The 27,100-nt window shown below is 41.1% G+C and overlaps 1 long non-coding RNA gene across 2 annotated transcripts in view; it reads right to left on the bottom strand.

Annotated features, from left to right (window-relative positions):
• The window catches only part of LOC141995611 (uncharacterized), a 32,832-nt gene extending 9,248 nt beyond the window's left edge, over nt 1–23,584 (bottom strand). Inside the window, exons 1-3 of one of the 2 annotated variants that reach the window (XR_012641371.1) lie at nt 23,327–23,584; nt 15,298–15,361; nt 13,443–13,621 (exon numbers count right to left, since the gene is read on the bottom strand). This is a non-coding gene — a long non-coding RNA (uncharacterized LOC141995611). Of the gene's footprint in view, nt 1–13,442; nt 13,622–15,297; nt 15,402–23,326 lie in introns of those variants that run through there. The other variant, XR_012641372.1, reaches the window with a different exon arrangement.
• Between the last annotated feature and the right edge of the window lie 3,516 nt (nt 23,585–27,100).

Here is a 27,100-nt window from a genome sequence, read left to right as displayed (position 1 = left end):
TAGATGGTCAGTTTTGAAACAACTAGAAGGATATAATTTGACATCCATTCTTGTATAAACTCCATAAATATATGTATACGTATCTTCATAGATATGTCATATATAGAGTCACCAAGGGAAAGAGAATGCTTAATCAAACCTGTCCGTATCTATTGTCATAGGAATGCATTTGAAATTATTTCATTTCCATAATGATGGTATTTTTAGGAAAATATTTACGAAGATAATGAGAAAAAGGTGCTAGTTTGAAAACAGATAGTAGTCACAGTAGCACTTCAAGTATTTGTTACAAGAACTTCCAGGAACGACCATGGAGATTTTAGAACTGCTCCTCTGACCATTATACTCTATAATCATTAACTACCTGTTTATAAGTGCTGGAATCTTACAAGATATGTGCACTGGTTCAGTTGAAAAAGAACTTATCTGACGTTTTGGAGACAGTTCAGATCACACCCAATTTTTGTTTTCTTTTTGAGGTTCAGAATAGTTTAGGTACATTTTTATTGTCTCTTCCTCTGTTTTTACATTTTTCTTCACTTTCTGGTTGCAGCAGAATGTTGGCAGCAATTCCAGCACTGCTTGTAATGGCATGACACAGTGTGAGTAGCTTAGGGCTAACTCACCACTCTTTGTACGTGGTAAGCATCCCCTACCTGAGCCAAAGGGATGAGATAATTGATTAAGTAACAGGTGATTAAACAAGCAAAAAGAGGATTCAACTCCTCAGCTGAGGATGGTTGAAAGACAGAGGGGAAGGGAGGGAAGGCTGCAACGAAGAACGAAGGAGCCCAAAATCTAATCTGTCTCCCCCTCCTGTCCTGTGCCTTGGTAGTCAGCACTAAATGCTGTGTGGAACAAACACTTGTAAAGTATGTTGTAAAGAAAGCCTATGGTGTTGAACTTGCCTCTGGTATGTGTGTGAGGACTGTTTTCAGGAAGGAATCCAGGGTGAGGGAATGGAAAGATAGAACACAAATTGCAAGAGAGCACTTATTCTGGCAATATGCAGAATCCTGCCTGAATTTACAAGGTAGTAAATATAGTAAATCCTGACTACTCCCCTGCTAGTAGTCTCATTCTCAGCAAATATGTATGTTTCATGTAGCACACAGATCTCACCAAAAAGAAGCAGACAAACTCCCAGTTGCTTTTTTAAATCAACTTGGAAAGTATCAATGGCCAAGACCTAACAAGGAAACAAATATAAAAATACACTGAGGTAGATTATTAACATAGACGTATTGGAACAGGTCACACAGCCTATTGCAGCCCCGTAGGTAGGACACATTAAAAGTAAAGCAAAGGTGGAATGAGCATATTAGTCTGACCACATTACCACATGGTAGTGCACTGAAGACTGTATTGACAGCTTACAGAAAAAGTGCAGTGCTGGACCTGCAAATACAGGGTCTTTCACATCTCTCTCCAGCTTTCAGGCTTCATCCTCCTTTCACTCAATTAATGGCAAAACCCCCATTGACTCCAATAGGAAGAGGAAGTGGCTCCCAGTTAGGACTGTGTTTTATCATCAATATTACAATTTATTTAACACAGGACATATTGGTCCAGATCCTCCACATGTGTAGAGTAGTGTGGCTCGATTAACTTCAGAGGAACTATGCCAGTTACACCAGCCAAGGATTTGGCGGAGTTTCTTTAATTTAGGAAAACTCTGATGGTCACTTACCAAAGAAAAATGACAAACTAAGGCCCGGGTCCTGCAAAGACTATGCAGGTGCCTAACTTTATGCATTAACTTCAAATTCTACCAAACACAGTCAGTAAATAAGGCAAGTTACACACAATATACAAAGGCAGAATAATATGCACGCACAGGTTGTCCTATAAGAAGTCAACATATACTACATTTAACATTGTGGCATCGGGGTTGGATAGTTATGTGGTATTCTAAGTCTAGGAAAATATTGTGGTTTCTCAGATGCCACTGTGTGGTAAACATTGGCATCTCCTGATAGCTTAATAATGGCAATCTGTGGATATGCATTAAGTAGTATGCATGCTGAAGATTATGTAAGGATTGTATGTTTTAGCACCGTGCTTTATTTGGACTACCCTTGTTTCTTTGGGTTACATTTCACACATCAGGAGGCAATTTTAGGCCCCAGTTCTTCAAAAAAGGGAAATCTGCAAGTGAGGTACAAAGAGCAGCCACATTTAGGAACTATGTTCTAGATGGGGGAGAATATCCAAACCAGTCTGAATCTGAATAATGTTGGTTTGGCTCAGGATTGGGTTTTGCTTTTATTAGCCCTAATTAATTTGTTCATCCTTATTTATTATGCTTTCCATTTCTACTTATTATTAACATGCTTTGTTAGGCTTATTTTCCTCATTAACTTTTATTGTCCATAAGGAATAAATTGTTACATACATAAATATCTCTGAAACTGTGCTCCACAAATTTCAGCCCATCAGAAACACAAGTCAGTTTCTTCAGAATGGATGCTTTCATTTTTTTAAAAAGCAACCTTCTGGCCCTTACCAAAAAGCATGTGATTGTGAGCTGTCATAAATATAAAGGGAAGGCTAACCACCTTTAAATCCCTCCTGGCCAGAGGAAAAACCCTTTCACCTGTAAAGGGTTAAGAAGCTAGGATAACCTCGCTGGCACCTGACCAAAATGACCAATGAGGAGACAAGATACTTTCAAAGCTGGAGGGCGGGGAACAAAGGGTTCTCTCTGTCTGTGTGTTGCTTTTGCCGGGACCAGAGCAGGAATGCAGGTCAGAACTCCTGTAAAGGGTTAATAAGCAATCTAGTTAGATATGCGTTAGATTCTGTTTTGTTTAAATGGCTGATAAAATAAGTTCTGCTGGATGGAATGTATATTCCTGTTTGTGTGTCTTTTTGTAATTTAAGGTTTTGCCTAGAGGGATTCTCTATGTTTTGAATCTGATTACCCTGTAAGGTATTTACCATCCTGATTTTACAGAGGTGATTCTTTTACTTTTTCTTCAATTAAAATTCTTCTTTTAAGAACCTGATTGCTTTTTCCTTGTTCTTAAGATCCAAGGGTTTGGGTCTGTGTTCACCTATGCAAATTGGTGAGGATTTTTATCAAGCCTTCCCCAGGAAAGGGGGTGTAGCGTTTGGGAGGATTTTGGGGGGAAAGACATTTCCAAGCAGGCTCTTTCCCTGTTATATATTTGTTAGACACTTGGTGGTGGCAGCAATAAAGTCCAAGGGCAAAAGGTAAAATAGTTAGTACCTTGGGGAGTTTTTAACCTAAGCTGGTAAAAATAAGCTTAGGGGGTTTTTCATGCAGGTCCCCTAGAGTTCAGAGTGGGGAAGGAACCTTGACATGAGCCATTGTAGCAAAGTTTTAATCTGGGAGGCTGATGGCCTGAAATAATAGATCTGAGGTGGTATGTACAGTCCTTATTCATCTAAATGGAATGTAAACTATTTTACTGCTGATTATATTAGCTTCAACTTTGTTCCCTTGATGGGTTCAAAATGTTGGTTGTTTGCAGGTCCATTTTTAGATCACCTTGAAGCTGAAACCAAAGTTCTCTAGAGCTTATTCACAATGCTTCAATACCCGTTTTGTGAAGGAAACCCTTTGGAGTTCCATAAATACTTGCTAGAGTTATAGGAGAAGGCAGCTAATCTGAACATATCCCCATGATCAACTAGCAGACTTGGACTTGCATTCTGCAGTGCACATGGCCACCTCTAAGATACAGCTGGATCTCAGGAAGTTGACTTTCGTCTTTTCATGGACACTCCACACCTTGAAATCTTCAAAGCATATTGTGTCTACTTTATGTGAAGTTCTGCATGCACTTACAGTACATCACTCTATATTAATAAAATAACTGTATTTATTTTTCATTAAAATTCTGTGTAAATGTAGACGCAGATTAGGTGCAGCATTTGGGCTCCTGCATGTTGTCAATGCAATCCCTAGTACAGCAAAAGTTATGGTCTAAAGTAAAAAAAATTAATTCATGCAGGTCTATAAAATAGAGGGGTACCTCAATGTAAGTATATTTTACCCTAAGCTTCCAAATTACATTACATTTAGAATTTCCAAATCTGTGGATCCATCTAACTCTTACTTTATTTATAAACCACACAGAACAACTAATAAATAAAGTTAATTTCAAAGTGATTTTGGGGTGAGTACCAGAACATAGTCCAATGAATATCAGGCATTACTAATATGTTTTGGGATCTGATGGCCCTTAGCTGCCTATGAACAGGAATTCCTGCTGGGGAGGGGAGGGGAAGGAAAGAAGCACAATTTGAGCCTTTTCAGGTACATATAATTAATCAGATCAATATATCTGGAATCTTCCTATCCGGTTTCAGTATTGCACTATTGATTGTAGATTCAGAGCACTCGAGTAACTCTAGAAACCTATACTATAATATTTAGTTGCCTAAATATGGATTTGGGAGCCTAACTTTAAGCAACCAGATTTAAAATGTTGGCCTTAATATTTATTTTTAATGCAAAAGTTTAGGTTTTGGAATGAGAGATTTTAGCCATGAGGGAAAAGTACTGGCTTGCACAAAGAACGGGTCCAAACTGACCTTTGGCTTTAAAAGCCCCTCTTACCCAGTGCAATACCATTGGGGTTACAAGCTTTAATTGCAGGCCAGAGATACTCCATTTGGGCTTTGTCTCAAAATCCCCCTGCACCACAAGACATCCCAGAAGTCTGGAAGAATTCCCTTTGTGCCTTTGTAATCCCACAGCTCACAAACTTGATTCACGTAGCCTGCATCTTAGCATCTGCTGATTGCTCCTCTAATGTTGTTTGCTAAAGCTACCAAATGAGTTTATTCGCCATTCATCATTTTGTACACCTCTATCATGTCCTGTCTTATTTGTCTTCTCTCTAAACAGTCTCGGTCTTTTCAATCCCTCCTCATGTGAAGTCTTTCCAGGACTCTACTCCTTTTTATTACCCATTTCTGAACTCTTCTATAACTTGTTTTAAGATAAGGTGGCCAGATTTGAAAACAGCATGGCAGGTTAGCCTATATAAATGACTTCTATAATGGAAAATACTTTTTGAAGTTGCCAGCAACAAAAATGGATTAGCAGGAAAAGCAGCATCAACGCATACACAGAGAAAGTGCCTGGATTTCAGATATTCTTTCCTCCTTCTCTCAGGCACTGCTTTCGGCTGCTGTGCTTGTGTCTTATCTCCAGCCCAAACACATTAATGTCCTTTTTGTAAGAACATGTGATTTGTCCGTCTTTCAAAACTCATATTGGCTTGGTTATGTGGTCCTGGGAGATACGCAAATAAGTCCGTCCGTCCCCCTCCCCCTCAATCCTTTTCAAGGCTTGTCTGCACAGGGAAATTGACTGACATAGCTACAGCAGAATAATTATTCTGGAATAAAGTCACAGGGGAGTTATGCCAGGATAGCTGCAGCAGAATAACCAGTCAATTTCCCTATGCAGACAAGCCCTTAGTCAGCCTCAATCTATTTGGGGTTGTTTTGCTACCAAAATGGAAACCATGTTTACCTATTACAAAGATCTTCAGCCTTTGAGACAATAGGTTAAACCGTTTGTTAACTGAACTTTTAAGATGAAACATAGAAAGATGTGAGCACTGAACATGAGTTATTTGAATAGTTTCTTAACCATTTTTTTTTACCATTTTGATAATCCCCTTATTTTTAGTTGTTTATCTTTGTATGTAACTTGAAGCACATTTTGATTTTTAATGATACCTAGTTGTAAAGTCCAAAAGGTAGATATAGGATAAACTCAGAATATTTGCTAAATCCTTCTCTCTTGTTGGGACCAACTCAAAAGTTACCCATGAATAAACATGAGAAATATAATTGCATTCCAAAACCCATTTAAAATTTGACACAGATGAATTTAAGTTGCCAGTGGGGTATAATGATAACAGAAATAGATACATGCTTAATGCCCAAGGCCAAAAGAAGGAAAGGTTCTGCGACTGCATTTTGAATGGTATGAACTACTTGTGCAGCATCTGCAGTTTTCTTTAATCTAGCCCTTACTGTGAAGTCTTTCAACTACTCAGGAATATTTGTTTACGTATTTCCTTTAGAATCCTTAGAATATAGCTAAAAAGAGCCTTAATTTTAGTGAACATGCAACAAACAGTGAAGGTTGACCAGGGCACAGAGTCTAAATATTAAACATAAGGTACTATATATATATATATATATAATGATTAGCTCTTTAAGATCTCATCCTTATTTACTGCAAATTTACTTTGTAATAATTACACAAAGAGGTACAGAGTGTATTGCTGAGATTGTAACATTGCTGAGTCTGTAACATCTGTGTTTTTTTATTTTATGTTGACAGCATCTTGAGTGAAACATAAGATCTGCCAACCACGTTGCTGACATAGATATTCTGCATCCATCTTCCATGCTTTAATAAATCAGCAATGTCAGAGGAATTTCAAGCAGGATCATTAATATGATTCACTTGTATAGCTTGGTAATGAAGATGAAAAGTGGAGAGAATGTAGTACCTAATTAATTTACTACTCAAAATTAATTATCGTTCTTGATTATGTTTTCCCTCTAGACAAAAACTTTTCTATTAAACTCTGTTGTGCTCAGATTATTACTTATTTTCTGCATTTACTATGCAGAAAACAAATATCAGAATATATAGGCTCTTATATATTAGACAATATCAAATCCTGTTCACCTTAGTTATACTAACAGTTCCACTGAAGTCATCTGAAGTAGGTGGAATTTGTCTGAGTAAGGGGGAGGTAGCATTTTTGTATTGTTTTCTGGAAAATGCTTAAAAGAAAGTGGTGATGCGCTGTGTGTGTGACAGTGAAAGGGTGGCAGTGAAAGGGTTGACTGGAACCAGAGAGCAATTACTTCACTTGCTTGCACCTGGAAGGTGGGTTAGGACAATTAAGAATGAGTCCTAGCTGTGATGGATGGGGCTAACTAACCAAAAAAAAAAAAAAAAAAAAGAGGGAGAAAGCCTTCAAGGCTATTCTCTTTTTTTCTCTTCTGAGAAGGGAACACTGGAGAAGGATCAAGAGAGATACTGGGAAACCCAGGGGTGATGCAACCACAGTGGTGTCCTGCTTTGAGCAGGGGGTTGGACTAGATAACCTCCTAAGGTCTCTTCCAACCCTAATCTGCTATGATTCTTCTATGGTGATTCCTCACAATAGGGGAGAAGCTGAATCTCCAGGAAGAAAGCCCTGGGAGGTGTTCCTTTGTATAAGAAGCTGAAAAGAACTCTGCAGAGACCAGAAAAGGGCCTAGAAGAGACCGGCTACTGCCAGAAAGTAGTGCAGGGAGGCAGCAGAGACTCTGGAGAAGCAGACCTTAGCTGCTTGCCACAGGGGTGCCTTGGCTGGAATTTGTAGTAAAGGGGCAGCCTGGGTTCCTGTACTGGCCACCAAGGAAGATGGTGTTAAACCCCTCCTGATACAAGGGCAAAGGTATGTGAGGATGACTGGGCGCAGAGTTGGAGCTGAAAGCCTGGAATAAGGTTTTAGACAATGGTGTATGGGACTTTCTGTCCCACCAGAAGAGGTGGAAATGAATGTGACCAGGCCCAAGGGCCAAGTCATGAGAAAAAGCAGACCACTGCAGAATGCTCGAAGAGGAGAGCCTGCTATGCCATGCCTTGTCATGAGAGGGCATGCTGGCCAGTGAGCTCACTTCTTTACAAAAGTGTTGCTGGTTTTTTTTTTTAATTAAAGTAGCTTGTTTGCACTTTATGTTAAAAATATGTTTATAAAAGGCTTATAAAGGGTTTATAAATGTTTAACGTATGTTATAAACATGTCACAAACATGAATAGCATGTAATAGATAGATAGAAGCTGTTATAAACTATGATTATAAACAAGGTATTGAACTGTTGGACGCTAACAATTTGTAACAATTGATTGACCATGTTGTGGTGGGGTGTACTGGCCCCAGATTGGACAAGAAGGGGTTAACCCGACACTCTGGACAGAGGAAGCTTCTCTCCATCCCCTTACTGGGCATGCTCCAAGTACTGCCTCAGTATAAAAGAGAGCAGCCCAGCTCTTTCTTGGCTGCCTGCTGGAAAAGAAGGACGAACGCTGCTGGCTCCAGCCTGGGAGCAGCCAAAGCCCCAGGCTGCGGGAGCCAGAGATGCCAAGACCCAGGCAGACGCCCAGATACCTGTGGACGCCCTGTGGAGGCCAGAGTCACTGGGGGTAGCACAGCATGAGGAACCTGAAGACGTCAAGGTCACATCATCAGGGGATACGGTAGGAAGAAACCCAGGGAAAGTAGGCAGTGGACTGGTTACTGAACCAGGTTTTGAGTTGGTGTGTTTCTGCCAGATCCCCGCCAACTCAGTGGCACGCACACTTGCCACTACCAGGGCCCTGGGCTAGGATCTGGTGGAGAGGGAGAGCCCGGGTCCCTGTAACCCATCCACCCATCCCCCGAGGGGGTGGCCCACTTCCCCAACTCTGACCATTAGGCCGCATAACCCTGCTAAGGAGGGCAACCTTATTGCCTCTGGTCCCTAGGCCATACAGCCCAAGTGAGAGGGCAATTGCAGTGACTCTGGCCAGTAGGCCATACAGTCCTAGTGAGCGGGCACTTGTATTGATTTTAACCATTGGGTCAGTGGTTCTCAAACTTGTTCCGCCTCTGGTGCAGGGAAAGCCCCTGGCGGGCCGGGCTGGTTTGTTTACCTGCCACGTCCGCAGGTTTGGCCGATCTTCCCAATGGCCGTGGTTCACTGCTCCAGGCCAATGGGGGCTGCTGGAAGCAGCGGCCAGTACATCCCTCAGCCCGCGCCACTTCCAACAGCTCCCATTGGCCTGAAGCAGCGAACCGCGGCCACTGGGAGCCGCAATCGGCCGAACCTGCGGACGCGGCAGGTAAACAAACCGGCCCGGCCTGCCAGGGGCTTTCCCTGCACAAGCGGCAGAAAAAGTTTAAGAACCACTGCATTAGGCTGTTGTGACATTCTTGACATGAACTGTGACTGTATAGATCATTGTTGCAACCAAGGTCCTATAGTGGCACCAAATCTTGTACAGGGGAGGTCAAGTGAGGAGGTTATGATTTGCTGGTTATGATAATGCTATCTGTATGCATGTATCATTTTTGTATTTAAAGTTATAAGTGTTGGCTCTATACTGTCTGTAGTTCAAACTCGCAGTATGCTTCTGGGTGACACCCCAGACAATTTGGCATTAGCACTGCCTAGTCTGCTTGATGGTCCATTAAGGAACATAAGCTATACAACTGACCCACTGAGAGAAGGCAGATACACCTTGTGACTCAGCAAGGCATGCAGGGACATGCCTATGGACAGAACTCTATGATTTTTCCATGCCATGTGCTGGGTGGCTTGTGGTTGGAACAAAGAAAGCACAAGCCACATGGCAAAAGGACTATAAAAGGCATCATCATCATCATCTCCATTTCATCTTCAATCCTGCTTCTTGCCTCTGCAGGAACCTTGCTACAAACTGAAGCTCTGAACAAAGGACTAAATGACCCATCCCAGCTGTGGATGTACTCCAGAGACGTGATTTGAACCTGCAGTTTATTCCAACATTGCTACAAGCCTGAACCAAGAACTTTGCCATTACTGTATGTCATTGATTCCATTTAACCAGTTTTAACTCTCATCTGTATTTCTTTCTTTTTATGAATAAACCTTTAGATTTTAGATTCTAAAGGATTCGCAACAAGCATGATTTGTGGATGAGATCTGAACTGTATATTGACCTGGGTCTGGGGCTTGGCCCTTTGGGATCGGGAGAACCTTATTTCTTTTACTGGGGTATTGATTTTCATAACCAGTCATCCCCATAACGAGTGGCACTGGTGGTGGAAACTGGAGCGTCTACGGGATTTGCTTGTATGACTTATGGTTAGCCAGTGGGGTGAGACCGAAGTACTCTCTGGCTGGCTGGCTTGGTGTGCCTTAATAGTAAAGGAACTCCAGCTTTGGGCTGTAAATGCCATGCTCTGAGCTATTTGTCCTGAATTGATATTCTCAGTTGTGTCCCACCAGAGGCAGCATCGTTACAGCTGTACTGCCCTGACAGCAAGGGCAGCCATATTGACTCTGACAATTAGGCCGCACCACCCTGATGTCAAGAGTGACTAGATTGACTCTGGCTATAGGCCATACTGCATCTGGCCATTGGACCATATTGCCCTGAGACAAAGGGCAGGTGGGCAGACGTAACCACGGGGCCGCAATGCCTTTGCCCCATCCGAAAGGGGGATGGGGTGTACTGGCCCCGTGACACATGTATTCTTCTTTGTGCTTGCCCCACTCCGCATGGCTCTGGAAGCAGCAGCATGTCCCCCCTCTGGCTCCTACATGTGGGGACAGCCGGGGGGCTCCGCATGCTGCCCCCACCCCAAGCGCTGCCCCCGCAGCTCCCATTGGCTGGGAACCATGGTCAATAGGAGCTGCAGGGGCAGCGCCTACGGACAGGGCAGCGCGCAGAGCCGCCTGGCCATGCCTTGGTGTAGGAGCTGGAGGGGAGACATGCCGCTGCTTCTGGGAGCTGCTTGAGGTAAGCGCCACCCAGAGCCTGCACCCCTGACCCCCTCCCACATCCCAACCCCAGTGCTGATCCCCCTCCCACCCTCCAACCCTTCAGTCCCAGCCTGGAGCACCTTCCTGCACCCCCAGCCCCACCCCAGAGCAAGCACCTCCAGCCAGAGTCCTCATCTTCTCCCCTCCCTCACATCCCACCCCCTGCCCCAGGCGGGAGCTCCCTCCTGCACCCTGAGCTCCTCATTTCTAGCCACACTCCAGAGCCTGCACCCCCAGCCAGAGCCACACCCCAACCCCCAATTTTGTGAGCATTCATGGCCCACCATACAATTTCCATACCCAGATGTGGCCCTCGGGCCAAAAAGTTTGTCCACCCCTGCTCTAGCCCCTGTTAACCCCAGGAAGCAAAGAATACCCCCCATTTGCACTCTGTACAGGCCTGGACATACTCACAATCTGTCCCCTATGCTGAAGGCTGAAAACGGGGCTGGTCCAGAGCCCTCATGACACTTGTTTGCCAGCCAGGGAAGCCTGCTGCACAAGGGGTATTCTCAGGGAGCTATATGCACCCACTTTCTGGCACCTTTACAAAGCAGTATAAGGAGGCCTTCATGCAACTGAGAATCATGCCAACTGGATTGGGCCGATTTTTTTTTTTTTGGGAAGTGCTGAATACTCTGACCTCTTTAAGTCAAAAAGAGTTGCAGGAGCTCAGCACCTGTGAAAATCAGACCATGACAACATACTTGTTTGCAAACCAAACCAAAAAACAATTGACAAAATGAGATTACTTTAGGAGCGGCATCGTAAAAACACTCCTTCAGCTTCAGTGTTGTCACAAATGGGAAAAAATCATGGCATGGTCCTTTTCTAACTTCCTAGTTCAATTAAGAAACTAACATGGTCCTTTACAACTCATCTTCTCATATTTCTATATTTGTGTCCCCTAGCATTGGAAATTCTGGACATTATCTTATGCACTCATATTTTGACAGGTTTTGGACATCTGAGTATGTTCCATCCCATTTTTAACTTATTTTGGAAAACAGCATGGTATAGGTTAACCAGGTATTTTGGTAGTACTGGTAGTTATTTAGCCACTTGGCTGTTTTAATGCAGACTAATATGCAGCTGAAACTAAAATTATCTGCTGGTCAACTGTAGTTCAGGGCAGTCTGTAGTTTGAATGTACACAAACTAGCTTGTTCTGATTTGATTTGCAATTAAAATAGTTGGGTTTTTTCCCCAAGAATTTGCAGAATGGATGCAGTTTCTGTGGAGGATAGCTATTAAATTCAAATAAGTCTTTTCGTGTCAGTGTTTTCATTCCCTTTTGAACAGGGTATGCTTTAATATGAATAGGTAGCTTCTGAGACACTTAATACTTCCAGAGGAACCACACAGTGAGAAACAGGTTGAAATTCATAAACACCTGGCATGATTTAAAGGATTCCTTTCCTCTTCCCAACTGCTCTAACCCTGGCATCCTCTGACATGCCCCTGCATCCTTCAGAGCTAGGTAAGCATTTCAACATCTTTCACCTCATGGTTGCGGGGGTTTCCAACATTGCTAATTCAGCAGTGCAGCGAGGGGTGTGAGATGAGCTGTCCTTAGTTGACCATTAAACATGAGTTTACAGGATTTGTAAAATCATGCAGAAGGTTAGAGACTGCAGAGTACTTTCACAATTCGAGGTGAAAGCCAAGCTCTCAACATACGTGCAGTACAATTACACAGGAAAAATCTGCAAGTGAATACCAAACTGAGGGAGGTCACTCAAGTTAGATATACATTTATCTTTGTGTATGGCCTCCTCCCCCAGCTCCCCTAGGGTAAAATCCTGGCCCCACTTAAGTCAATGGAAGTCTTGCCACCGATGTCAGTGGGACCAGGATTTCAGCCTAGTATTGTCATTATAAAATTAATATTAGAAATGGGGAATCCTACAACTGAGGTTTTTAGGAATTTTGAAACACATTAATGACTCCCAGATCATTGTAATCTTCTGTCCTTCATTCTGAGCAATCTCAGAAATCGGGTCAGTGTGAGGTTGACAGCTAGTTTTTCACTTTACCACCAATATCTCCAATCCAATATATATTGGATTGGAGGATAGGTCCATCCGTGGCTATTAGCCAGGATGGGCAGGGATGGTGTCTCTAGCCTCTGTTTTGCCAGAAGCTGGGAATGGGTGACAGGGAATGGATCACTTTATGGTTATCTGTTCTGTTCATTCCCTCTGGGACAGCTGGCATTGGCCACTGTCAGAAGACAGGATACTGGACTAGATGGATCATTGGTCTGACCCAGTATGGCCATTCTTATGTTCGTTTCTATAATGTGTTGCATAACTAGTGGATGCTAGTTAGAGTGATGTTTAATGACCAGTTTGAAGAAGGTGTATCCTGTTAGGCTAAACTATTAGCTAAGAAAGACTTCATGTGAGTTGGATGAAGGGTGTGTTTTGAAATGATTTGGTGAACTTTCGTATCAATCTTTTGTGACAAGGATTGCTTTTTTATCTTGTTTAATGGGTGGACAAATTAAAAGATTACATTGGCTCAACAACTGTTTATTGTTTCACAGTAGGGAGCAGAGACTTGCAATATGTTTCTTGCTCAATAGTTGCTGTTAAATCACTATTATTATTTAACCCTTTGTTTTTATTTGGATCAAAGATCTGCTTTCTTAGTAGGAGCCAGATTGTGATACCCTTGCTCATACTGGATAGTACACTACTTCTCAAATAATCCCACTGAACCATATGAAACTACCTGTGAAGTAAACACTCGTCTCTGTGAGTAAGGGTATCAGAATCTAGCTGTTAAATGATTATTCTCTCTATTCTTTTATGCTTTTTATCTACACTAGCTTCTCTCCCGCCCTCCCCCCATACACACCCAAAAAATCCCACCCTTACTATCATTGTTGCAGCCCCTCTCATGGTAGGAACAGCAGGAGCACTGAGATAGACAAGATACCAGTTGAATGCCAGAGTTTTATCCAACCAATCGAGGACAAGTATAGGGCCATCCCACTGTCAATCTCCGTTGTGTAGTGTTGATTCTCGGTTAATATGCTGGTATGGTATTTGTAATGCTGTTAAAATAAATATATTTTGCTGTTATTTTAAATGTAAACAGAAGTACAATAAAAACCTAAAGTATGTCAATAAATCAGATCATATTTGAAAATATATTTACCACAGTTTGGAAAAAGAATACATATACAATAGCTCTAGATCACATGGCACTCTAAATACATTAGATAATCATCTCCTGAGACATTTTGTTCTAAAGAAGATAACGGAGACAAAACTGAGTGGATCATTATTGCTTATTTACTGCCTCTTGTTCCATTAGTATGACACTTTCATGTAAATCAGTATCTCTTATGTGATATTTATGTCTGAAGAAAGCTAACAAGACCAGGATGAGAAGAAAGGAGATCAATGACAGGAAACAATAGGAAGGGGAAGGTAGATCATAATAGAGCATTGTCTTTTTTCTAGGATAGCAGATCAGGAGCTGTTCTGACACTTCTTATAGTATGAATGAGTTAATACATTTCCTGAAAAGATCCCCACAGTACAGTCACTTGTATTAATTAATTATGAATTTAGCACTTTTATTGTGTTTTAAATGCTGTGGGTCAAATCCTGAAGTCCTTACTCAGGTTAAGCTCCCATTGAAAAGCACAATTAAAATATGTCTTGACAAAATAGGCTGATCTCTAATGGGAATTATCTGAGTAACTTCAGGTTTTGGTTCAATATGAAGATAACCAATGAACATCTTTAAGATGACAGAATCGGGAACCATTGTCACAAATAGACCTGATTTTGGGGGCGGGGGGAATAGGAGGAAGATAAAATGTTTCACAAAACTATTCATGAAAAAACCTGACCCTTTTTAAATGGGAAAATGCTGAATGTCAAAATTTTCTGGCAAGCTCCAGTCGTCATTTTGCAGTCTACATTTTTTTTTTTCAGATAATGATTCTTTACTGCACTAACTGCCAGTCAGTGATCTTAACTCTTTAGGATCACAGGCCAGAATGTGATAATACTTTGCAAGATAAAAGTGCTTTGGAATGTTGGAAAATGAAGAACAATTATTTGGTTTGTAACATGGGCAAAGTTCCTAATAAAAAGTGTAAGGGCTTGTGTACACACTACAGCAATGTATTTACCGCACTGGGGGAGAGGGGTGTGATTTCTAAAGTGTACTGATGTGTTGTGCAATAATTGGCCCATGAAGACCCTGCTGATGCAAACTAAAAGTTCCCTAGTGCACATTAATACAGTGTTAGTGTTCAGTTTGCATCAGCAGGGTCTATATGGGCCAGTTACTGCAGAACACATCGCTATGCTTTAGAAATCCCGCCCCCCGCCCCCTCCCCACTCCCAGTGCACACTACAGCAGTATATTAAGGGCAGAACTGTATTAAGGGCAGAACTAAAATCTGTTCCAGGATATTTTTCTTAACAAGTGCTTTCACCAATTAATTCAAGACATCACACAATTGATATTTACTATAGCACTGGGGCTATTAACATTTAATGATGCTCCTATTCAGCATACTTTGTCAAGGCACCTGTGTGGATGTGTCTGGGACAAAAAAGTGCAAATATAAAGATTGCCTTTCTATTCAAATTGCAGTCTGATGCTCTGTTTCTTGGAATCCAGCCCCCACAAACCAAACTTTTCTATGTTGCACACAAGAGATACAAAATGAGCATTTCTTTCGGAAAGAAGAAACATTTAACAACTGACCTTCTTCATCATGACTCATCCACATTTGTCTGGCACTATCCATTGCCCAAGGAGAGAGAATTTCCTGAGTGAAAAACTAGGTAAAATGAGATTAACATTTTCTATTTCACACTTCATTATATGCCAATGACCTCTTCTACAGATGTGAAATATCCACAAGACCCTGCGAATCATTTTCCAGCTGTCAAGTAAGCCAGGATTCCCAGAAGCCTTTAGTTATGCACTATAGTGTAGTTTCTTACTGGGATTCACCCACTGCCTCCCAAATGATCATAATGATTAAAAAACAAACACCACCTCCTTCAGAGAACTTTCTATAACATAATATTGAACAGTGTTGCGGCAACCACTAAAATGCATGCAGATAACAGTTACCATTTACTTAATGCAAGCTTCCACTTTTGTGCATTCTTTCCCTCAAGTTGATATATCCTAGCAGATATGTCAAAGTAAAAGCAGTTGTATCTCATAATCACTGTCTGATCATAGAAAAATCTTCCAAATTCAGGATGAATCAATGTCAGCTTTTTATTCTTAGATATTATATTTAATACTATTCTGTGTGGCTAAGTTTTGAAGAGGCTCCTTGAGACTTGCATAGTCAGATATGAATAAGAATTAAAAGACTGGAGTACTACCATGGAATATTTAATGGCATGTGAATAAGCAATTTAGCATTTACCACCCATTTGTTTGGTTCCTTGGTGCTACTGTGTAAAAATATAGGAAAGAGTATCCTAAAGCCAGGCTATTGCTATGATATGGTCACTGCTCACATGTACAGGGTCCAGTCCTGCAAGGTGCTGAGCATCTCCTGTATGTAACTATACTTTTAGCATTTGAAAATCATGAATGCCATGAAAAATCCACAACTAGCAGGATTCTCAGTAACTATTTCCCCTCGCCTCTGGAATGTACAATAAAAGTTAAACAATAAGTTCCTGAATTTAGGTAGTTACTAAATTTTTATTCAAGAAAGAAAATACCTCCAGCATTCCTGGGTATAGTCTATGTAGCCTAAGCCATGCCCCCAGGCAAGTGGATGTGCAAATGTTATAATCTTCCCATATTGTTATCAAATTAACCAGATGAAACTTGCTAGCTAACAAGGATCCTCAATGGAACGTTCTAATGTACCTACAGAATGTTCTCAACAAACTGTGGCTTCAAATTACCCTTTTATCTTTATAGCTGTTCATTTTGAAAGACTTTGAAATTAGACAGGAATTTCAAGGTTTAAAGTTTTAGTGCCACAAGCCAATTCAATCAGCCTGTGGCATGTTTTCAAAATTCTACCATCTGGAGCACTGAAGGATGAAAGTGCTCCCTTCATTTCCATGTGTCTAGCGATAGGAGAAGGAAAGAAACAAAGATGCAGGATTAATTAATTTTTAGGAAGATACCTTATTCCTTTTGTTCCCTTTTTAATATTTTTGACAAGAGGTGTGAATGTTTGTGCTCATAAAAATGAGGGACTGACTGTAGCAATAGCCAGCACGACTAAATAAAGGCCCAATTCACCACTGTAATACTCCAGTTTTATATCCATTTCTCCATTGATTTCAAAGCAGAAATACCAGGGAGTGAGTGACTTCAGTAAAGTTACACAGGCATGAAACAGTTGTTGTTAAAGTGTAAGCTGGCCCTTTAAGAGGAAGGCTCAGTGTCACCAGTGCCAGATGTAGTCCACTTCCCCAGGGGAAGGAAATGAGTCTGGTCACATGATAGGAGCATGTGGCTTGGAGCCAGGCCTCCTTGGAATTATGAAGGACAGCCTAAACTCAGAGAGAGACTCTCCTTAGCTGGCAGAGAGCCTAGGAAGTGTAAGCCTTCAGAAAACGGGCTGTGGCTAGGAAGTTTGCAGTGTGGGTAGCAAGTCTGCTGGAGGAAAGCCTCAGCAGGGACCTGATTAAAAGCCTTGTACCAAAGGTTTTGAGCCAGCTAGAAAGATTAGATGGAAGGTTTTGTGTCTTATATATAAATTTGTTTTAAACTCAGTTCTTGAATTCATTGAAAAGAGAAAACAGAAGTTCTCCTGAAAGCTCTCTTTAGCTTTCTCTCTCTCCGGAATAGTGCACAGTCAGTAAGATTTGCTGTCAATTGGTGCTTGTGGTATGTGGTTTGGGAAATGAGGTAAAAGAGGAAGATGATAGACTTCCAGCGCTGCTGCTTTATGAAAGAATCCCTTCAGCTGTCTGTCTGCCAGGGGTAGGAGTAATGACCAGTGCTGCATTTGCCCTTTAGACGTGTATCAAACATTGTTGCCAATGCCCTTAGCTAAACTGGCAAACAGTGCCTATTCGGTGGGAATGAGGACAGACTCTGGGTTTCTGATACAGTGCTTTACAATGTGCTGACATGTAACCCTTACTTCACCCTAATTTTTGGAAGTACTCCAACTCTTCAAAATGACTTGTTCCACCTTTACTCCAGACTCCCAAACAAAAGGAGAGTTTGAGACGTTATTTGTCTTTATGTAAATGGATATATTTTAGAAAAAGGCATTCTAGCTAACATCCCCAACCTCCTTTTTTTAGGTGCTTAATATTTGTTTTCAGAGACTACCTTTTGCATTTGGGAAAGTATGTTGAGACTTGCTGTTGCTGAGTCTCTTGGATTAAATTCCCCAAAGTGATCTCAACCCAGATTCTGACACTGGTGTCCTCAGTTCTGCCTGCGCAATGGATTGTGGCTGAGATTTTTGAAAGGAGCCCAACGGAGTAAGATGCCCAACTCCAACTGAATCGCACTGGGAGGTGGGAGCTTGATTCCTTTAGATTCCTCTGAAAATCTATCTGCAGGTGCAAACTGTGTACACAGAGTGGCCACCCAACAAGTTGGTCAGTACACAAAAGCTTACATAGGTGGTTTTTAAAGGCCATATTTGAAAGTGTGACTTTTATTCCCCTTATTTCTTGGCCCCCCTCCCCCTTGCATCCTTTATTTGTTATTTCTATCTTTTGTTCATAATGGGTCTAATCCATAGCCCATTGGAATCAATGGGGTTCTTTTCACTGATTCCAGTGGTCCTTGCATCAGGTCAAAGGGCTTTTATATTGAAGAAATAGATTTTCTGATGATTTACTAACTTTTTAAACTCTAATCTTCCTGAATTTTATCAGGTTGGATAGCCTTGCATAGAAATAATACATTTATTATTATCCTTCTTTTAAAATGTCGCTGTTTTATGCCTCCAGTATTTACTTTTTTATTCCTGTACAGCAAGCAAAGATCAAATTCTTTGATTCTCAAAAGTGATTTGTGGATTTAACTTTTGAATCACTGAGTTTTTTTGGTTGAACTAATTTTAATATGTATATTTAAATATAAACAAACTCATGTATGAAGATATATAAATAGAAAAACATCAGAGACCTTTGTTTATCTACATCACCCCAAATTGTCTGAGTATGCACCCCTCTGAGCACTATAGTACATGGAAGAGATTTTTAGTAGAAACTTCTAGTATTTGGGGTAATAATCTTCTTATGGATATTACTTGCAAACAGTTTAATGCATTCAAGATATTGCAAATTGAACCATTGATGTGGACATGATAATATAGTTAAATTCAGATACTTCAATTATATTTTTAGATTATTACCAAATTCTGGTAACCACCTCAAACCTGCCTGCTATTGTTTTGCAGCGCAGTTCTGAATGGTCCCTGAGGGTGAGCATGAAGGCTGTGCTCCCTCTATATCCTCAGTTCTGCCAGAGGATCCTAGCTGGAACCTAGAGTCCCAACCACCTCCTCTCACTGGAGGTAGGAGAGAGAAGATGAGGTGAGCCTCTAGCTGCGCGAGACACAGAGGCATTGCTGTGCCTGTGACCAATGCTGAGTTACAGGGACCTCAGTTGGACACTTTCTAACGCAGGAAATGCACTGGAACAAGCCTATTTACCTCTCCCCCTCCAATCCAGAGCTCCTGAATGCTGGATGGAAGGTGAAAAAATCACCACAGCAATTTGTCATTGTTGGCATATGATAAAAATCCCTTCTAGGCCCCAGAACTGGCAATCAGCTCAGCTCCTGGCATCATCCGAGATCAAGCAACTAGATAAAGAGAGGGGCTGACACAGGAAGCCTGAATGGCTTCAAATGGTATCAAACCCTGCACACATATACTCACTCCACCACCAAATGGGAGTTGATCACCTGAACTCAGCAACACACCCACCACCCAGTGGCAGCAACACTAGGTAGGACAGGTTCTGGAGTCCTAGTCCCAGATCAGCACGTGACCCCTCCCAATGTATTGAGCACAAGGAAGAAGGTTGGGAAGAGAAGAAACTGCCCACTGCGCCCCCCCCTTCCCCCGCACACACTGAGATCAAAGGAAATAACGGGTCATGTGAAACATTGCCTTAGCCGCTCCCACTTGGGATTTCTCCTCCCTGGTCCCAGATGGTGTCTCCACTGCTCCTGACCCCATCAGAGCTGATGATGAGTATCCATTGGTGTACCCATGTGCCAGGTTGAGAATCATTGATACAAAACACAGAAATTCTGTTTAGAAATTCCAGCATCTCGTTTAAGATTTGCTGATTTCTGCAGGGATGCTGCTTTGCAAAGCTTTCTTTTTCGATCTCCGATGCTGCACCAAATCAGTGTCAAAACGGAATGGGGATGTTTTTAAGTGACAGGCTTGTAAAAACTCAGTGTTCTTCCCAGGACAATCATTGTTCTGAAGACAGGGGCTCATATTGACGTGGTTTACTTGATAACATAGTCAGCATCTAGAAACACATTTTCTTGTTCCCAAGACAGAACCTGTACTCTTTGGAAGAATTAGTTTCTCGAGGCCCTGTTTGAATGGCACTGTATACTGGACACAGTGAGTGGCAGGAGGCATATTTTAAAATAAATGTAAAGTAAGCCAGATGCTAACCTAACTGATGGATCATCATTGATTCTTATGCCATAGAGTAATACACTAGAAATAAAGAAGAACCAATAGGTCAATTAATCTTCCCATTGCAAGTGCAGGATTTTTACTCAGTTTTTCAAGTGTGCTGTCCATTGTAGTACTGGAGAGTGAAGCAGTTTCCTTAAAGACTATATAGCACTATGAGGGAGTTGGTTTTCTGATTCCTATTTCTCGTTTCCTAACTTCATTCCATTACTTCTAATTATACCCTTCTGAACCCATGCTAAACAGTTCCTCTCCCTCCTTGATTCTTCACACATTTGTAGATATCTGTCACCCTTTAGTTGTTACTTCACCAATCAATGCTTTTAATTACCTCATTAATTAGACTCCCCATAATTTTCTCTGACCTCAGTCCAGTTTGTCCATATCTTTCTGGTAATGAGATGGTCAGAGCTGAAAGCAGCACACTAGGTACAATCTTGCCAGACACATAAGGGCAAAGGACAATACACTTTCTGCATCATAAAGTGATACAGTCTGGCCTCTGTGTCCTGAATGCTGCCCAAAACACTCTGCCTAGTCGTTTCTCAAGTCAAATTGCAAGCTCCTCTGATTTGCCTGATAAGGAGCAAACTCATATTTTCCATGTGACTCTAACGCTATCTGTGTAATATCTGGCTTGGTATGATATCACTGAGACTGATCCAAAGCCCGTTGAAGTGAGTAGAAATATTCCAACTGACTTCAGTGGGCATTTAATGATATACATCTAGCAGGATATTTAAAATTATATTAATCTCCAGAAACTGGCCAAGTGCTGCTCTAGACAATACTTTAGAAGAGATCTCTGTTACCATGCTAGCTATCAATTCAGTCTCTAATTGTTGCCTCTGATTTCTTCTAAATGGAACTTAATGCTCGTAAATGTTCTCAATAAACGGCAAAGTGATTCTAAAACACAGACAAACTGTGCTTGTGCAGGGATGAGGGCAGCTCCAACTGAGTCATGGGAAATGTCTGACTATCTCTGAGTTGGGGATTATGTCAAACAGGACTCTAAATTCATTTACACTAAATCATCAGTGGAGAGGATTTTGCAGCTTTCATTTGACCTTCCCAAACATTTGAGAGCACATCTAATATCATTATCCCATCACATGGGCCAAATAACCATTTGCAAACAAAAACAGGGATTCATGACAGTGAGGGCAGAAGAATGACTTGTCATCTACTTAATGTTTTGCTTTATGGGGCATTTAATTAGATTTAATATTGCTGTAAAATTTTAGTGTAAAATATATATATATATACTTTATTAAAGACATTCACAAATAATTTAGTGTTTTTCACTTGATTGGTTTTCTTGATATAAATCATAATGGAGAAATTATGTGTTGTCTAAAGCAATTTATTATTTCAAAATCAATAATTTCACCAAGCAAGTTGGAAATAGCACTGGGAAAAACAAATGTTTATAGAATGACTTTCTGGAGATGATTTGGAACAGTTTGGAGCAAATCCAAGTGTTTTAAGACAATGCATACAAATAGGTCAAGAGTCTGAAGGTTTCTATTCAAAGTTTTGGGGAAATAATCCCACCCTAAGTATGAAAAAGGGGACAATAAGTGTTAATTCAAAAGTGCTCACTATTGTTAAAAATGTTAAAAATCCTATTGAAATCAGTGGGAACAGTTAGACCAATGCGAAGAGATTTTGATGTTCTCACCAATCTTATATAGTTTAAAAAAACAGAGCTCTGAAACTGAAGTCTAAATCCTGGGGACCTGAGTCACTGGTACAGTATGCCTTAATTGAATTGCATTGCCCATCGGTGATTAAAGGACCTAGAAAGGGCAGGAGGGATTGCTTCTGAGGAAAATAAATGGATATGTAGAACCTAGCTGAATTACAATGAAGGAATCTTACAACAATCAATAAGCTTTAGATTCCAGAATCTTACAACAATCAATAAGATTCTGATTCCACCTCAAATAATATACATACACATAGTTGTGGATGTTTCTAGTAGTTGATTGTGTTAGGAGAAGTTAGTTTGGTAAAGGGTGTATTAAGGGAGTGATGGAAGGGTGGTAGCCTGGGAGGACAGGGTAAAGTTGTATGGTCTGGGGTATATAACAGAACGGGTGTGTTTACTAATAGAAATAATAAATTAGTTCTGACATCCTTGTGTATAAAAGGGCCTGTAGAAAGAGTTATGCTGTGCTGAATCACTTTAATCTTATGCAGTGGTTAAACACTGACTTAATGGCTTGTGCATTGAGCTATGCTATTACTTCTAAAATTTTCTGTGGAAATATTTTAGAATTTAAACAGGGTCATCTTTAAAATTCCTCTATCAAGGTTATGCAGAGGTCTTTGTATTTATGAGCCATAAATGAATGGTGCATTAATTTGATTTTAAACATTAATACAAAATGATTTTGTGGATTTACAGCTGATTTGACCCATTTTTAAACATAGCACGTGGGTAATTATGTTGTAATGGTATTGTCAGAAAAGAAACCTACTAACTCGTGACCTCAGACTGGAGTCTGAGGATTAAATTTTTTTTTATATTTGCTAATCTTCAGTCCTGTTTTCTGTCCTGAGTCCCCTCTTCTGGCCTTCAAACAATCCCCAAGCTCATCAGGAGACGAAAGCTCCCCATAGACCAGGACCCACCAACTCAAAGCGGAACCAGCCCCTGCCAGAACAAGGGGTGTGAAACCTGGAGACATATCTCCAATGCTACAATGATTAACACCCCACACAACACACCTTTCAAGATTAATGAGTCTTATACATGTCTATCACAACATGTAGTGAACCTCATCCAGTGCACTAAATGCCTCTATAGCAACTGGTGAAACCAGACAACCTCTACACCCTCAAATGAACTCACATAGGAAAATAAGATAGAAACACCATATTGTGACAGATTTCTGTTACCAATCTGCCTGAAGCATCAGATGATCAGTCTAAGGCCACAGGATCATTAAGGGAGGAGATGATGTAACACACCAAGTGTCTAAATTTTAAAGCTTTATTGATAAAATAATAAAATAACCACGGACAGGGCTGGAAATGCTTCCACATCATTCAAAGGAAGGAAGAAAACATTAGTGCCCCAAGCCCTGACCCACTTTCATACTCACATACGCCCGACCCAAAGCTGGCCAATGACCTGAGGGTAATGTAAGAAGAGGGGGGAAAGGGTGGACAGGAGTGCTGTCCTGGGCCCAGGTCATCCAAAGATTCGCTGTGATCTCCAACTTGCTCCAGCTGTCAGGAGGGTTTTAAGTCCCAGGCTCTTTGAGGGGAGGGAGGATGCTTTGTTCAGGGACCTCTGCTCCTGGTGCCCTCTGTGCCAGTCCAAACTGGCTTTCCATGTGTCTTTAGTTTTCTCAAAACACCCCGGCTCCAGGGCCACAAGGCTCGGCTCCACCTCTTGCTGTCTCACCGGTGTTTTCAATCTCTGCAGTTTTAGACCTTGTTTTCTTCTTTGTTGGCCTCGCTGCCTTGCAGGTCTGTGCAGTTGGGTTTTTCTTTCTTATGGCTGCTCAGACACGTTCACACCCCCCATCTTTCTCAGCTGTCAGCCAAGTCTCGACTGTGAGCAGCGTCCTTGGGCTGGAGCCAGCGTCTTATCTTTGGAATGAGCTTGCTAGCTGCAGTGTTGAGTTAACCCATTCTCTGCTCTCTTTCTCCTTCTCCCTTTGGCCTCTTGCAGCCTGCAAAAGAATCTTTCACTCTTCACTCACACCTTTTACCCTCCCCAAAATGCTTTGCGATGCTTGCAACAGCATTAGCAACATGCAGTGCTGATCTGCCTTCCCCGGGGAACCCCTGAGGTTGTGACAATATCACCTCTGAATGAACACTTTTCACAAAGCAATCACTCTACAGCTGACCTCTCAGTCCTCATCCTGAAAAGAAACTTGCACAACACTTACAAAAGACAAGCATGGGAGCTTAAATTCATAACTTTGCAAGACCATAAAAATCATGGACTCAATAGAGACATAAGAACAGCCATACTGGGTCAGACCAAAGTATCCTGTCTTCCAACAGTGGTCAATGCCAGGTGTGCTAGAGGGAATGAACAGAACAGGTAATCATCAAGTGATCCATTCCCTGTTGCCCGTTCCCAGCTTCTGGCAAACAGAGACTAGGGAGACCGTCCCTGTCCATCCTAGCTAATAGCCGTTGATGGACCTATCATCCATGAACTTATCTAGTTCTCTTTTGAACCCTCTTCTAGTCTTGGCCTTAACAACATTCTCTGGCAAGGAGTTCCACAAGTTGACTTTGGATTGTGTGAAGAAATACTTCCTTTTCTTTGTTTTAAACCTGATGGCTATTTATTTCATTTGGTGACCCCTAGTTCATAATCCAGACACTGAATTTTGACTTACTAAAACAATATGTAGCCCGCTAACAATGCCCTGTCCTTTCACCCTTATTATTGGAGGGTTGTTAATGGACCACTTCACCTTGAAATATGTGTTAGCTACTTATGCTAAACAATCTGTTCCACCTTGTATATAGCTATGACACTCTGAGTACCTTTCCCAGCCGAGATGAAGAGCTCTGTGTGAGCTGGAAAGTTTGTCTCTCTCACCAACAGATTTTGTTCCAGTAAAAGATATTACCTCACACACCTTGTGTCATGCCATCCAGTGGAGGTGAGTATCTAAGATACACTCTCTAATTTATTTTTTAGATGCTGACTGCCATTCCATTCAGGTAATTTACAGACGGGAGTGGCGTCACTTTAAAAACTACCTCAAATTGTGCCTGTTCAGAGGTGATGCTTATGTTATGTAGGTGAGCCTGTATTGTTCTCCCTAAAAATCATGACTGTTTTAATCATTCATATCTTTTATTACTGAAAAATAATAGGTTAATATATCCAACAACCTTAATGAAAATACAATGGAGCTATAAACAGCTATTCAAATGCATTGAATTATTATCTGCATTGCAGTCATCTGTATTTAAGCAAGCCATGCAATTGGAGCTTTAAAGTAATCATTTATATCTTGAGAATTAGCATCATGTCTTTTAAAGACAAGGATAACCTGTTTAAAAAGCCTGGGTAATGCCCTCTAGTTCATCTCCTTCCCCATTTAAAAAAAAAAAGGGCATCTTGTTGCAGAAAGTTCTTAACAAATTTGACACACTACTGTGTTTCCAAAAAAACTAAAATAATTTGAAGGGGAAAAAATGCCTCCTTACAATTTTGCTGCAGCAGAAACTCAATTGCAGTGTCTTTTTTTTGAAACAAAACATATGTTCAAAGAACCTGTCAGTGAGTTAGAGTTGAAAAGCTGCTTACAAAAAGGTATTTCTGGTTTGCTCAGGAGCTGTGTGTTCATAAAGCTGCATCTGCTGATTACAAACTTCAAATCTCCAGCTATGTATGTGTCGTGATCTGTCACTGTTGGGTAAAGAAATGCATAAGTTCATGTCAAAATGTTGCAGATTTACAAGTATTGTAATATCGTTTTTCTACTGTTCTGTTTTCATACGATGGACTAGAAAACTTGAGTTTATTGAATCTATCCAGAGCAATACACATTTTTATGAAAACCTATACAGAATTTCTAATGGATTCTAGGTTCCGCCCCCCCCCCCCATTAACTGTCTAACACTACATGTTAGGAATATCTATCTTGTTCCCTATAGTGACTTTCCATAGGCTAGACTGTGGTGGTGGTGCCATGAGGCTGAACAGCCATTTCCTAGTTGAGATGCCTAATGTGTATGGAATAGAAAGCATATGTGTATTGTTTTGAGCTGCACACAAACTGACTATTCACTGAGTTTATAAACTGAAAAAAGTATAAATTATATAAGAAACCAAATTAAATGTTCACACTCCTCGTTTGCTACAGTGCTCCCCTGAGGTGGCACTTAAACATTAGAAGGATTTCAGACAGCATAATTTCTGTATCCTTAGAACACACTTTCCCTTGGAAAAATAAATTAAGAGGAAATTGTTACATAAACTTAAAAATAAGCTATGGCTACGTGCAGAGACAATTACTATAACAAGTAGGATATGAAATTTGTGGCAGACAGAGCTTTTTCCCATCCAAGGGTGTAGGATCACTGCCACAAGAGTTGGGGATGACAACAGATCACATGTAACAGGGTTCAAAAAAGAACTAGATAAATTCATGAAGGATAGGTCCATCAATGGCTATTAGCTAGGATAGGTAGGGATGGTGTCCCTAGCCTTTGTTTGCCAAGCTGGGAATGGGTGACAGGGAATGGATTACTTGATGATTACCTGTTCTGTTCATTCCCTCCAGGGCACCTGGCATTGGCCACTGTCGGAAGACAGGATACTGGGCTAGATGGACGTTTGGTCTGACCCAGTATGGCCATTCTTATGTGTAGCCACCTTAGCTGTGCTCAAAAATATTTCTAATAGCAGTTCACACACCCTGCTCCCAATAAATGAAATGAAAGAAAACAAAACCCTGTGAAACATACTAGTGAAAGGGAGAGAAGCAATAGCTTGTAGCCAACTTTTTTCAATAATGAGCTGTGATTTTTTTTTTTTGTGCTTCAGGTTTTAGGTGCTCAGTTGGCTGAAAAGGACTGGATTTTCAGGAAGTGCTGAACACCCATCCTCTGAAATCAGTTCTCTTGCAGATGCCTCAAGATAGGCATTCAAAAACTCAGGCATCCATCACGACTCACTATTGAAAATCTTGGCCTGCTTGTCTACTTTACATTTCTTTCTTTGTAATGCATTCAAATACCACTGAGTGCAGTAGAGAAAGGGGTCTATTATATTAATTTGTGGTTCTGTATGAATCCCCTTAATTACATTTCACATTCCAGGTCTTCTATGCATTTCTACAAATCTACTCCCTAAAGCAATTATACACCTACATTTTTGATGGCTGACTAATGGG

The sequence above is a fragment of the Natator depressus genome, chromosome 11 (genome assembly GCF_965152275.1).
Source record: "Natator depressus isolate rNatDep1 chromosome 11, rNatDep2.hap1, whole genome shotgun sequence".
Taxonomy (NCBI): Eukaryota; Metazoa; Chordata; order Testudines; family Cheloniidae; genus Natator; species Natator depressus.
Note: the sequence above shows the minus strand (reverse complement) of the source record. Positions and strands in the feature narration are given on the sequence as shown.